At 33.4% G+C, this 14,102-nt stretch overlaps 1 long non-coding RNA gene across 1 annotated transcript; it reads left to right on the top strand.

Moving 5' to 3' along the window:
- Positions 1-10: 10 nt before the first annotated feature.
- Positions 11-948, top strand: LOC110874221. The gene is made up of 4 exons (XR_002555748.2): positions 11-118; positions 193-297; positions 700-824; positions 908-948. It is a non-coding gene; the product is annotated as an uncharacterized LOC110874221 (long non-coding RNA).
- The last annotated feature ends 13,154 nt before the right edge of the window (positions 949-14,102 follow it).

Here is a 14,102-nt window from a genome sequence, read left to right as displayed (position 1 = left end):
CACGATATTAAACTGTAATCTGATAATTTTAGGTTACAAACATGAATAGTATGGATAATGGAGTATGCAGGTACCCTAGATACAAGTTTTTAGAAATATACCAGACCAAGAAAGCAAGGTTATTTTAACAATACATTATAGATTTGATTTTTCTTTTGCAAAATCATATTCATGCTTTTCTTTTTATTACAGTTTTGGGGAAAGATTATTCTAAAAGAATGATTATTTGTGATCATAAGCCATTTGGAACTGAATGAGAATGATTATGTTGGGGTTTGCCATATTCCAAGGATAAAGGTTCTTTAATCGTACTTTTAGTTTCTACCAATTTTGCATTTACATATCCAAGTCCAGTGTCGTTTTCTAACCATAATTAATCAGTCCGGTAGAAACCTCAGTCAAACAAAACTGAGTTTCTTTTTCCAATTTTATTAGTCTAGTCCGGTATTGTTTTTAACCGTAATTGATGAGTGAAACCGACCCAGAACCACACGACACAAACTCGGTTACTAAATCAGAAATGCTTTACTTACTTGAGCACGACTGCCGAGCATGATCTGAAATGCCTCGCAACCCTATTAAACAACACCCGACCTAGATTGAAAAATGTGATTAACGTTGGGAAACTTTATGATAACTCACTTCTATTATTTGCCTTTGCTCCTAAAAATGTGATTAATGGTGGAATATGCTTGTTAGGTGAAAGTGCTTCAGAAGTTTTTGCTAGATTGAAACGAGACTTGATTCCTACATAATCACTGGTGTTATGTACTGGCCTTTTTTTCATTTCATCATATTCAGATTCATTCATGTTTGTTTGCAAGGTAATAATTTAGCTAATGTTGTAATTTTGAATCCACTAATAATAATGATTTGATATTGGGTGTTAATTTTTGTGACAATGTAGCCACTGGTGAGCAACTCGTGTACGTGCGGTTTAAATGAACTGGCAAATGAAAGGGATGCTAGACAAGAGTTGGAGCAAAGAGTGCAACATATGGAAAAAGAAAAGAAGAAAGAAGGCAAAAATAGTTTGAAGAGTTTATGAAATAACTTCCTGTTAGTCATTAGTGGTAGTTCTCTAATTTTTCCGGATCTTTATGTTTAACAATGGTGGTTTTGTGATTTCAGCGGACTTGGAATTTTTGTTATCTATTCCGGATCTTTATGTTTAATAATGGTGATTTTGTAATTTAAATGTGCTTCGAATTTATGTTATTTGTTTTTGTTAAATTTATGTTCTGAATCATATTCATCATTATGCATTTTTCAGCGGGAAAAAGCATGTGCTTTTTGTTTTTTTATTTATTTTTTAAATGTATCCGTAGGAAACATGTAGGAAAAAGAATCAACAGGTTTCGTCATATTCCGTTGGAATTGTATAGGAAACAAAAATAATGTCGTAGGAATATGTGGGAAAAAATAATACGTTCTGTTGGAATTGTGTAGGAAAAAAACTTATTTTGTAGAAATTGTGTAGGAATCAAGAACACATTTCGTTAGAAATGTGTAGGAAAAAAATATTTCCGTAGGAACTATGTAGGAAAAACGAATACATTCCGTTGGAATTGTGTAGGAAGAAAAAAATTCCGTAGGAATTGTGTAAGAAAATTAAAATATATAAAATATATATAATAAAAATAAATATAATTGATTTAAACATAAAATTTTAAAAAAGTAATGTTTCGTGGGAAATGCGTGGGAAAGTTAAGAAAATTAATTCGGTTAGAAATGAGTAGGAGAATTCCAACGAAACATTTGTGTGGGAAAGGAGTAGGAAATCCGTAGGAAATGCGTCAGAAAAAAATTACCCACGAGCAAAATTCCCACAGCCCATTTTCGTGGGAAATCCGTGGGTAAACGCAGTTACCCACGGATTTCCCACGCAAATTGACGTGGGAATAGCAGCAGTTTTCTAGTAGTGGTAACCTAGGGCACAAATTCGTAATGTAAGCGTAACTAATATTAAAATAAAACAAAACGAAAGAAAGAAAACGACAATAGCAAGATGTAAAGTTATATAGATAACTAAATTGCAGACCTTAGCGCTTATCTGTTGGATCCTTCTACATCATGGTAATAATACAAACTCAATGGATTTTGTTCGTATGCCATACTCGTCATTTTCAATTCTTCGAGCTCTCTCGTAAACACCTTATGGTTCTGTCACACTAAATTGCACCCTCTTTTGTTCCAGCCACCTTCTCATCACACATTCAGTTCCTTGAAATTTGGTCAATCCTAGACCAGTTCTGTTATGGGATCCGTTAGCTACTGATGACCCATTTCCTGACCCCTTCTCAATGCCGTAACCTGGCTTGACCAACCAAGATTATCAAACACAATTTATGGAAAAAAACAATGATTGTAAAAGGGATATCTATATCACCACTGATACACTATGAAAAGATATCATCATAACCAAACAACATAATAATATATACCTCTAAATGTACTTGAATCTTTCCTACAAATAATTATGATTGTAGTTCTCAAAACTGATAATGAACAATGGGTGTATCAGATTATGATAAAAATCGAAACCTCCATAGATTCGTTCAACAAACTATTAAACATGAATGATTCCCTATATTTCCTGCAGTAACGAATTAAGAAACAAACTCAACGACATATTTTACTATGATGTCGTTGAGTGTATAGAATTTTGTGACATTCTGTTGAATACAACCGACACCATTGTTACCGACACTTGAACCACCACCATTAGATGAAGAATGTTGCATTCCTAACGGAGGTGAAATGCTTGAAATAGACAACTTCCATCTTTGTACCCTGTATAATGAAGAATAGTATCAAATCAAAGAATATAATAACAACATTTATAATAAAAATTAGTACAAATATTCTCACAAACAAAATGATGTATTCAGAAAGACATATAACCTCTTCATCAATCAAAATCATGTCCATAGAGTAGATATCTTTAGGATTTCTCTTATCAGGATGGTCCCAAATCCTGATAACCCGAACCTTGACTGTGAAGTTTTCTTGAAAAGCATCAACAGCTCTCAACATGGTTATGTTCTGGTGCTCCATAATATAAGCTACTCGTTGCAAAAGAGAATTAAAAATGCTTAGTAAGATAAAATAAGTTGAGTAACAAATAAACAAAGAAAACAGAAACCAAAACATGACTTCTTTTGTTTTTTCAACGTGATGTAATGCAGAAAAAAAGACAATGCCAAGGAGAGCATAAGAAATAAGAAACACCTAATAAAGGATTTGTGAGTGAATATGCATAGTAGTGGAAACCTAACAACACTATTTATATGTATAATAGGATACATTATAAAAGGAATACATCAATCATTAGCAAAAATAATTTTCTGAAACATAGGAAAGTCTACAAAAGTAGTCAACCATGAAATCTTGAATTCTTGTATATGATTTTGAAAAATTAGATATCTTATAAGTTGGCTTGATTTGGGTAATTTTTTATTTGTTAAAATTTAACTGATTTGATTTCATCTGTATTTAGGGCAAGTAAGACTAAATCATATATATGGTTGATTGACAGTATGTTAGTAATTTTAGGAAATTTTAGTAATTTTAGAAATGTTTTATAAATGAATAGACTTTCTACATTAGTTGATTTATGTACACTTTTAATAAATCAATAAATCAAACATACTGTCAAATGATAGATGTAAAAAATAACTCTTTGAGATTTGTATGTACTTAGTGGCACAAAAAATAACTCTTCGAGACTGAGTTCAATATTATCTTATTGATAGATGTAAAAAATCAGTTCAAATGAGTTTATAAAATTTATATGTACTCATTAATTTAGAAAATGGGGCCAACAGGTGAATGAAGGAATATATGATGCAATAAACAACTGAACATCAGTTATTCTTCTTCATGTTGTGTTCCAATTGATAACAAAATAAGTGCATACTATGATCAAAGACAATCCATTCAAAAAGCAATACAATTTTTTTTAAATATCCTTTCACCAACCTAACCGATCAGTATAAATGGATGTAGGGTAATTTAGAAATACCTTATTGAAATGTGTGACTTAGGGCTTTTAAGGAGCTGTAATCGATGTCAAGCCTATGAGAGACACTTCACAAAAATGTCCAAATTAGCATTGTCTAAGAAAACAATAATTTATTTTGCAATATATCATAGTAATCTGCAAAACAGAGCATTATATTATATGTTTAAATTACATATTACATAGGAATTAATTAGACACACACACACACATCAAAATCGATTATTATTATTATTATTATTATTATTATTATTATTATTATTATTATTATTATTATTATTATTATTTGTGGGTTGCCTTATTAAATTCTCACCTTATATCAGCTTTTCTAGCTTTCTTTTGTAGCTGGATCCTTTATCTACAATACATTGTTTTCGTGTTTGATTCCAAAAAAAGGACCTACAAAGAACAGACTTCAAGATCCATCAAACTAATCATAGCAAAATCTTTGGATTGGGTTAAGAGGTCAAACGTCGGGATGGGTTGAATAACATCTTTTTAAAAAACTTGACAAAACTATGTTATAATAATAAAAATGGAACTTTTTTATAAAACGATTTAGACATAAACTCAGCATTTGATACATTCCACACAACATTCAACTTGCATCTAACCCATTAAATATGGAACATAATCCACACTATAATGACCATCTATTGTAAAACTTTAGATATAAATATTCGTAAACATGGTATATATTAAGAGGGTTGATTGAGAGCCGAAAAGGCCAAATTCACTTATCTAAAGATGTGTGCTTGGTTAAAGCTTGGAAATGTTTATAAAAGATGGTAAACCTGATTTTTTTTAAAAGTTTTCATAGCCAAAAGAAATAACAATCTTATATGTCTAGTCAACCAAACTAACAATATACGTACAAAGCCTTATACATGCATGTATAGACATGAACTATCAAATCTAACAATCAAAATTCACCAAAATTCACACGTAAGTGCTCTTCCTCGAAAAAGCAATTCACACATGGGCTCCATTAGTAATCCTATTGAATTAACAGTACACCATAATCATACAAATAAAAACCAACTCTTTCTTGAAAAAAATAAATCATTTGGATTAGGTACAGAGTTATCAAAATTTAAAAAATACGGGTAACAATCTTTACACACCGAATGAACAATTATATGCAATACGGGTACAAAACAAATGGGCCAAGCAGTTTAAAGAGAATTAAAACTATACCCAAAGTTTTAGTATTTATATCCAGCGTCATTAGATGATGGTTGGCATGGTGCAGAGGAGGACGATGGTGGCTCGGTTCACCATTTCTCTCTCTACAATGATGGTGTCAAAATGGACACGTACATTTGGCCACGGACCTCCCCTTTGGGTACGTGTTAGATCTCCCCCTAAGTTGAAGCCTGATGAACAAATGGAAACAAACCTACCGTAAAAAAAACAAATAAAACATGTTATGGCATTACCCCAAAATTTCTGTAATTGTACAACTCCATTAAGTTCCTCCTTCTATTAGTACACTAATATAGATCAGATGGTCAAGCGTAAGAGAATCGACATCGATATCAGTATTAAACAAAATCATGGCCAATCTACCTTTCTAAATATACATAATCCAAACACAATAATCAACAACGAATGAGTTAATTCTATTTAAAAACTTGTTTAAAGTTTAAATATTAAATGACAATGAATTCAAGCGCTAACCATCATCTGCTGCCATCGTTGCTCTCCCGTCCCCTCTTGATTACCCTCTTCGGTAACCATGTCATTACGTTTTATTACGACCGATGGACCCCTCCTCCTAAACTCGGACACATCCAAAAACACCACAACTATCACCGCGTTTCATGTTCTTCGTAGCAGCTTTCACATCCAAAGCGCCGTTAACTTGTGATAAGATTTGGCATTAGGCACTTGCCCACTTTTCACCATTTGTTTATGATAATAAAACGCCCTCTTAGAAAACAAAATCAACAACAAAGGATGCATGCTCTCATGAATACAGCAACACAAATTAAGATCTAAATTAATCACACAGTACAACTACTGGTTGCTTCAATAACTGTAATTCTGGATCAAAACACAAAACCTAATTCGATAAAGAGAGAGTAACTAATTACGAAATCAAGTTGTACACAATTATAACATGCATATGTATACAGTTTATAACTTAACAGATGCTAAATCAGAGAGAAAAACATATTTGATTCGATAAATAGTAAAATAAACTGGACTTTACAAACAAAAGTAACTCAACACAATTTAGCATCAATTTCATAAAAGTTACCCTAAATCAACTCAACTTTACAAACAAACAAATATACCTGGTAAATTCTCACCCATACAACCCCCTAATCGTTTCTTCAAACATGATATTATTATTTTTATAATATTTCTTTTATAATCATAAATAACACATTGATTTTAAAAATAAAATATATATAAAATAGATTAGGAAAAAGGTTTGCGGGTCAACCAGCACAACCTGTTCCAAACGTACTAAAAATCGACCTGTTTCAACCCGTACCCCTAACGTGGCTGACTGTTGATAAACATCTCCTATCCTTTACCTGCATTTTCTCTTTTATATGGTAATCATGTTGGTGCTGGCCTCCCCGTTATAGCATCATTAAACCCTATTATTTCATCCGGAGATGAAGTTACTCAAATAGTTGTGGACTTTAGTGGTAATCAAATTTGAACAACTAATAACTTACATTTGTTAGGATTGCTCTAGCTGTGATTACCGACAAAATTAATGAATATTTTAACATCTCTTTTTGGAGCCAATTATTGGTACTTTGGGCTACGTAATGAGTGAGGTAGAAAATGGAAAACCATTCAGTGAAGTTGTTAAAGCTGCTAAAGACCTTGGCTATACTGAACCAGGTCAAATTTATTATACGTTGTTTTAAAGAAATCTTATGCTACTAAAACATGTTATTTTTTTGAATGAGGTATTTGAATATTAGATTGAACTATAATCAATTTATTCATTTTGTTAACCAACCATTGTCAATTTGTCATCATCTAATTGGTGATTTTAATGGCTCTTGAATGGTAATATGAGTTTCAACTTCATGCGTTTTGAAGCGTTAATTATTATTGGACTATGAGGTGGGATTTGATTTCATTACCTATACGCATAATTTTTTGATAAACTATTTGTTTAACTCTTCACTTTGAACTAATGACAATAGGTAGTAGCATTGCTGAAGCTGTTGTAGGATGTTGGTGAAGCAAAGAAATGGAGCTACTGTAAGTTCACCTCTCTTTTTCAGTTATCTTTTAATTCTTTTCAATAATTGTCCTGTATTTCATTGAGGTACTCATTGGCCAACATAATAAATAGGTGGATCAAGTAACGGGTCAAAATTGACAAGCATTCAAAGGCTCTTGCATCAATCATCTAGATGTCAACTTTACTGAAATAGATGCGGAGGTCTATTTCTATATAAAAAACTGGCATGTGTTGTATTTAACTAGCCTTGCAATATGGTTTTATAATTTTCGACTGTCATGCAAAACAATCCGTTGTTGTCACAAAACTAGGAATCAAAACACTATCATGTGTCGTATTATTATGGCCAGCTTTATGATAAGACTATTTGTTTGAGTATTGGTTTTCAGCCAGGGTCATTGTTCTTAGAAATGGAATTTCCGTACATACCCTGTTAAGGTTTCAAGATCTTGGAGGAAAAGACAATTTTAGCACATGGAAGCTAGAAGTCATTGCAGCATGCATTTTGCTTCAGCAGGTTGCGTTTTGAATGTTGCTAACGGGTCAAACAATGGATCCAATTTTGTTCAGATTGTAGCTTCATACCGTGCATTTCACTCGCCGTCGATCCTCATGGGCTCATTCCCTTTCTAGATCTGAATGGACCACCACATTCCCTTTCTTTTACCGCGGTACACGACTCAACCGTTGCCCAAGATCTAACGAAACAATCACATTTGGTCGTCGATTCTTCTCCAACGGAAGTCCAACGCCGTTGCCGCTGAACACCGACACTACCAAAGGTTGTAGGGAGTTGAAGTACAGGGTGATTAGAGAAGATTGATATAACGTTAGTTGGCCGCATACGAGAGAAGACTTGATGGAGCTTAACCAAAGCTAATGGAACTGAAGTTGTAGAGAAAAGGATGAAGTGATAAAAACAAGATTCTTTCATTTAGTCTAGAAATGATTTGTTATTTAGTTTTTTGTTATGTATTTTTTATGGTAGTCAATAGTTCCTTGCTATTGATATTTTCTTTATAAATTAAATATATAAATAGTTTGACTTTAGAAAAAAAAAGAAATAATTAGTTTTCTTGGTAACCAACACTTCACTGCCAGTGTTCACTTCAACATGAGTCCTTTACGCTTTTTACAGGTATATTGCGCTACCTTTAGCAAATTGGTATTGTATCAACCTTGGTGTTCACTTTAAGAAGTTTCTTATTTGTAATATTTAAGAGGTTATATGTATTAAATTTACATTTCCGGTGAATTTCAATACTTTCCACTCATTGCGGATTATAGAGAGCATAACCACAGTAATCAAATCATTCAAAAGTAAATGGATGAAATTGCCACGGTAGAGGTAATTATGATATGGTAGAGTAAATGGCCGAATCGTAAAAAGGTGACGTAGGTTGTCCACTTTTTTGTTTTGATAACATAATTTTTCCCTCTTCAAAAATCAATAATTAATGTCACAACTGATTTTTGCATATCGTTTATTAAATAAAAGTTTTCATTATCGAAAATAAATTATACAACCCATGTAACAGCCAGTTTTCGCCCATGGGTAGTTGTATGTTGCTTTATCAAGAGTAAAAACAAGATGTGGAGTCAGAATACTAATATTAGGAAAAGATGGCAAACCTTCAAGTAAAACAAAAAAATGTGGTAATCAGATATAAACAATCAAACCTCTTGAAATCGAATAATATAATCTCTATGTACAATCTGAAGAAGCACAAAATCTGTTAACGTATTACGTCATGCAATTTTAGATTTAGTCGCGTCGCGTGCCTCATGCACGTTAGTCACCTTATGTAATTATTATAGTATATTTGTTGTGGGAGAGAATTGATTCAATAGTTGAAGTAGGTTCCTAGGTGTTTTTATAGTGTTTTCTTTAAAACCGTTGTTTTTCGTTTTCTTTTAGTCTACCTTTCTACTTGCAAAATTTACTTCGATTGAGCTTATTTGCAGACTTATTTCATGTTACTTTCACATGTCGAATCATCGCACACAAGAAAAACAGTGCATGCTTTACCAAAGAGAAAAGCTATTGTTTCTACATCTAACACCCCCGACACCAAATGCTGCTCTAATCAAGTTTGTGAATGTTTTGATGCCCAAGTTTGGTACGCGGAATATATTATGTCATTTAGATCACATCAAAGACCCAAATACAAGTCAGACTTCTGCTTGGTTTTTTTCTTTAAAGTTAACATTGGGGGTTGTATTTCGTTAGTAATACGGTATTCAGTTTATGTTTTCATCTATATTTGGTATCGGTAAAATTTCATATGACATCTGTTCGATACGCTTATAATTAATGTAAGTTAAATTTTTCCAAACCTTGAAAGCATATTATTTTGTCATTCCATTACTCATATTATTGTTTCTTTTTATTTTAGTTTTTACAATATTTTTCATTATGTCACTAATATATTTTACAATAGGTTTAGTGCAGTTCGATGGCATGATATTATTCAAGCCGAACATATTTCGTTATGTGATGATTGTTTTGTCAAGTGGTCAAAAACGAATGCACGGTTATTGCTTACGAGGCTCCAGCAAGCAGAAGTATTAGAGAAATAACATTTTTATTGATATTATATCATTTACTTATCTTTTCCGTTTCATTTATATCGATACTATGTTTGATGTTTTGTATTTACTGTGTCAACTTCAAGCTTCAATAATAACTATTGCCATTAGCATATTTTCGTTATGATCATAATACACGTATAATAAGTTCATGCGTAGAGTTTCTTTATGATCAATAACGTAATTTTTTTCTAAAAGTAAAAACATATCATTTTTCAACACCGCGAAATTCGCGGGTATTAGCACTAGTTATTCATAATTAAAAAGACAAAATTTGTGGCAAGATTAAACACAAAGGATATTTATTGTAGTTATCAAAGAAAAATGTCAAAAACTTATAATTTTCAATGTAATGTATAGGGTAATTTTGCTTGTTTTGTGATTTTCATTACATAGAAAACAAATCATATATACGAAATAGTCTTAGACTTTAATAAAACATAAATAAAATATTAAATTTATACAAATAATAAGACACAGAGTAATTACTTTTTGAATCTGTTTAATGATTTTAACCATTTGAATCTAAAATTAAAAAGGTTAATGTCTTAAGTTCTTAAACGCTTTTTTTAGCCCTTTGAGTCCAAACATTTAACATGATCCACCATGTCTGTTGACTCTAAGGACATTTTCGTCATTTAGACATAAAATATAACTCTTTATTCATATATATACACACACAAAAAACTACAATATCTCTCTCTTTCTCTCTCATCTCATATCTCCCTCCTGTCTCTCATCCCTCTCTCTCCATCAACATCAAACTCCATAAGGCTAGGGGGTATGGTTTAAAGCCTCTACGGATTTTATTACGCCATGTCAGATCCACCTAGGCGTCACCCCATACGGAGGGCTTTAAAGTCCCTCTATTAACTTGTATGCAATGGTTTAAAACTCCCATCATCATTACCTAATTATTTTTTATTATATTTTGTATTTTTTATTTTATATGCCAATTTATTTAAAACAAAATAAAAAGAAAAACATAATTTCAATAAAATAAATAAAACATTACAAAGTACTTAAAAAATAAAAAACTAAAAAGTTACTTAAAAAAATAGATGAAGAATAGACGAAGAATGGAAGAATATTTGAGTAAAAGGGTAGTGTATTTATAGTGTTAAAATAAAAAAAATAAAACTTATTTTTTTTTATTATTCTGACAGTTGCCAAACGGTCATTTTTGACCAAAATCCTCAAACTACGTGAACTTTTGCTCGTTAATGGGCTGGCACTGGGGCTATAGCGCCCTTTCTTTGGCGGGCTCGGATGGCTAGGGGGCGCCATAGGGCGCTAACGATGCTTATGTGACCAGGGGCGGTATACCACACCCCCTGGCCTAACCACCATTTCTACCGTACTGCAACACCTCCACCACCACACTACACCATACCCGAATCTACACCACGCTGCTACTACCTGACCACTACCTCCGATTTCATAACCATCACTGCCTTTCACCACTACCAAACAACCACTGCTGCAACTCTAACCCTCGTCACAACCAACGGTTAACCACTTCAACCACAGATCAACCACCACTTCGTACACCAACATCATCTTAAACTCCCACCTGCAAGTTTCAATACGTCACCATTTTAAACATTAACCACCTAAAACCCTACTCGTCATCAACATCCACCGCGTTATCACAAACACCCACTTGCAAGTTTCATAACCACATGACTGGAATCTTTTAGTATTAGGAGGTTAGTGTGTGTTAAACATTTACTGGATATTCTTATCTTCGGATTTGAGACTCATTTAGAACCAGGATCTTTTGATCTTCAGATCTGAGCCTCTTTTCGAACTCCGATCTTCAGATCTGAGCGGCGGATATTGGTGGTTGGTACAGTGCTTGTGGTGGTCGGGAGTGATAGTCGCGGCGACTATTGGTTGTTAGGATGGTGGTGATAGTTTGAGGTTCAAGGGAGCGGTGGAGGTGCAGTGGAGATGGGTGGTGTGATGGTGACGATGAAGGTGTAGTGGTCGTGGTCGTGGTCGTGGTCGTGGTCGTGGTCGTGGTGTGGTGTTGATGGTGGAGGTGTGGTGGTGGAAAATGGATGTGGTTTATAGAGAGAGAAAGAAAGAGATAAGACCATGTGTAGTGGGAGGGGGAAGACCCTTGGGCATTTTGCGTCATGTGGTGGTTCAGTCAGCATGTGGGCATTGTGAGACATTATGTTAAAAAGGGTGTAGTGGGAATGTGGGGCATTATGTTAAAAGGGGTGTAAAAGAATTAAATAAAAAAACCCATCAAAAAAATGCTATTGGCCAAACAAAAAGAAGTCGTTTAAAAAAGCGCGCTCCTCCAGTTTTTTTTCAAAAAAAACGCCCTGGGGGTGGTAAGGCGACGTTGTTGGGCTTTTTTGAGGAAAAAAACGCTAAAAAACCTCCCACTACGGGTGGTCTAAGAGAGTTTAGATCTTTTAGAGAGATAGATATAAGTGAGAATAATTTAATAAAAAAATATAAAAGGGTATTTTGGTCATTTAAGAAATGGGTTAAATGAAAATTTTAATTGGAGTTAAAAATTTGGAGTTAAATGGTTAGGTCTTCCATAGTGGAGCACGGGGACGGGGGATTTGTGCACGATGGCGCCCCATAGCGCCTGCCACACCATTATAGGTGGCGTTATGGGGGTGATTTTGGATGAGGGCGGTATATACATAGCGACGTGAAGAAGGAGAAGTTTGAATTTTTATTTGTTTTTTTATTTTCTGGTTTTTTCCCTCACTCACTCACACACACACACACACACACACACACACACACATATATATATATATATATATATATATATATGGGACCGCTAAAATGAGAACCACCTCGAGTTGTAAGAACCGTGAGAACTACACCGTACGAGGCGAGGTGGACCAATTTTTTTTTTTCATAAACGTAGATGCGTGTATTATAAACACATTTGTAAAAAAAAATGTCGTGTGTGTAGTTTTGAGCACCACAAGTTTGTGTTTATGGGTACCGTAAATCTTACCGGAAAATTTACGGTACCCGTAAACACAAACTTGTGGTGCTCAAAACTACGCACACGACATTTTTTTTTTGAATTTTTTCTTTACAAATTTGTTTATAATACACGCATCTACGTTTATGAAAAAAATTTGGTCCACCTCGCCCCGGATCAAAAAGTTCTCGCGGTTCTTACAACTCGAGTTGGTTCTTATTTTAGCGCAATTATATATATATATATATATATAGTAGGAGTTGAGTGGAAAGTCTATTTTTCCTAGAAAGTGTAGGAAGGAATAAGAATTGGACATGTGTCATTGAGGGATTTTAAGTAGAAGGGCTATCATGTAATTTCACATTTTAATTTTATTTTTGGAATGTATCTTCATTAACTAAAATTCCATAATTTTCGGAATTTTATTATTTTCGAATTCAAATCTGGAAGTCAATGTGTTTATCTGAAAACTATCAGCATGTTCTTAGTGATGTGTGTTACCAGTCAGAGAGGTTGAAGTCAGCGTGTTTTAACACTCTGAAGTAAATATACAATCAGGTTGTGTTTTAACAGTTCTCTTGCATTTTAACAATCTGAATGTGTTTTATATTATTGTCTATGTCACATTACATCGCATATTCCATTGAGCAGAAGATTACTGGAATTTATCAGCATGTTCTTGGTGCTGTGTTTTAACAGTTTACAGGGCTAAAGTCAATTTTTTTATAGATCCCACAATATAAAGATATAAAGATGGTAAAACACAGGGTATGAATCTGATTCCTGTTAAAACACAACTGTATGAATCTGAATGCTAAAACACAATTGTATGAATCTGATTGCTGTTAAAACACAACTGTATGAATCTGGATGCTAAAACATAAGTGTATGAATCTGCTTGCTGTTAAAACACAACTGTATGAATCTATTTGCTGTTAAAACACAACTGTATGAATCTGAATGCTAAAACACAACTGTATGAATCTGCTTGCTGTTAAAACACATCTGTATGAATCTAGATGATAAAACACAACTGTATGAATCTGAATGCTAAAACACAACTGTATGAATCTGCTTGCTGTTAAAACACAACTGTATGAATCTGTTTGCTGTTAAAACACATCGGTATGAATCTAAATGCTAAAACACAACTGTATGAATCTGCTTGCTGTTAAAACACATCTGTATGAATCTGGATGCTAAACCACAACTGTATGAATCTGCTTGCTGCTAAAACACAACTGTATTAATTTGCTTGCTGTTAAAACACATCGTCAAGAAAAAGGAGATGATAAGAACAATATTTGAAT

This window comes from Helianthus annuus, chromosome 9 (assembly GCF_002127325.2).
Source record: "Helianthus annuus cultivar XRQ/B chromosome 9, HanXRQr2.0-SUNRISE, whole genome shotgun sequence".
NCBI lineage: Eukaryota > Viridiplantae > Streptophyta > Magnoliopsida > Asterales > Asteraceae > Helianthus > Helianthus annuus.
This window is presented reverse-complemented; position numbering and strand designations above follow the sequence as displayed.